Genomic DNA, 1,229 nt, shown 5'->3' with positions numbered 1-1,229 from the left:
TGTGTGGCTTTATTTTGTTGTTGTTGTTGTTGTTGTTGTTGTTGTTGTTGTTGTTGTTGTTGTTTTGGGGATTTGTTTGTTTTTCTTTCCCCATCTTCATCTGGCCGGTTTTTCTAAACATTGACTTTAAGAGTTAACCTATTTCTAAACTTCTTTGGAAATACCAAAACCCTCTAAATTTCGTTAGAATGTATTGAAAATATTTTAGTGCATGAGTCTGAGGCCACACACGCCGCATGTTACAGGTATTCGTGAGCTTAAAGTTATTGCGGGAACCAAAGATCCTTAAACAAATAAAACAAACAAACAAACAAACAAACAAACAAACAAACAAACAAACAAACAAACAAACAAACAAACAAACGAACAAACAAATAAAACAAAACAAAAACACGAAAACACGGTGACTAGAGGCATTTTATTTTTTTCTCCAAAATAAAAGAACATTCACCAGCAATACAACAGACAGTAACTATGTATGGGCGTGAATAGATAATTATAATACTAATTTTAAACACGTGAACAGCATTTTGGATAAATTATTAGCAGATCGTGCGCAAAGGAAAAAGCAAAGATAAAAACACCAAATTCCTCTTTAAAAAAAATTACCCTAATAAATGGATGGCTAAGAGTATAAAATCAATAAATAAATGAATATTCGTTATCTTCATCATTGAAAGACAAGAGGCTGATGTGGCTTAATTGCTCCTTCTTTCCTATCGTCTTTACCTCGTCTCCTTATTTCTTTTTGTGTTTCTGAAAGGGAGGGGGGTATTTTTTGTTTGTTTATTTGTTTGTTTGATCTGGTTCGTTTAGTTTAGTTTTGTTTTGTTTGTTTGTTTGTTTGTTTGTTTTGGTTGTTGGGTTTTTTGGTTATTGTTTGTTTGGGGTTTTTGGGGGGAGTTTTTTGTTCTGCGGTGTGTTTCTCACTCGAAACACCTCTAATCTTAGCACTTTGAGTTGCAAGTGCCGTAAAACTATTGCTAAGGCGTCATCATTGAAAGGCCGGTCAGGCGACCCGTCGGTTGGCGGAAAAGCGGCGCAACGCCAGCGTGTCCCCGGCTAACCTGACATACAACTGCGCCAGGCCAGGACAAGGAGCAAAATGGCGGGAAAGAGATCGATACCGGCCCGCAGTGGGCCGTGACTCAACCTGTGCCAGGCTGGACTGGGACGGATTGGTACCGCCGGACCCAGGAGGCAGGGTGTGTGTGTGAGGAGAGGGGGTG

This window comes from Aplysia californica, unplaced genomic scaffold (genome assembly GCF_000002075.1).
Source record: "Aplysia californica isolate F4 #8 unplaced genomic scaffold, AplCal3.0 scaffold00696, whole genome shotgun sequence".
Lineage (NCBI taxonomy): Eukaryota > Metazoa > Mollusca > Gastropoda > Aplysiida > Aplysiidae > Aplysia > Aplysia californica.
This window is presented reverse-complemented; position numbering follows the sequence as displayed.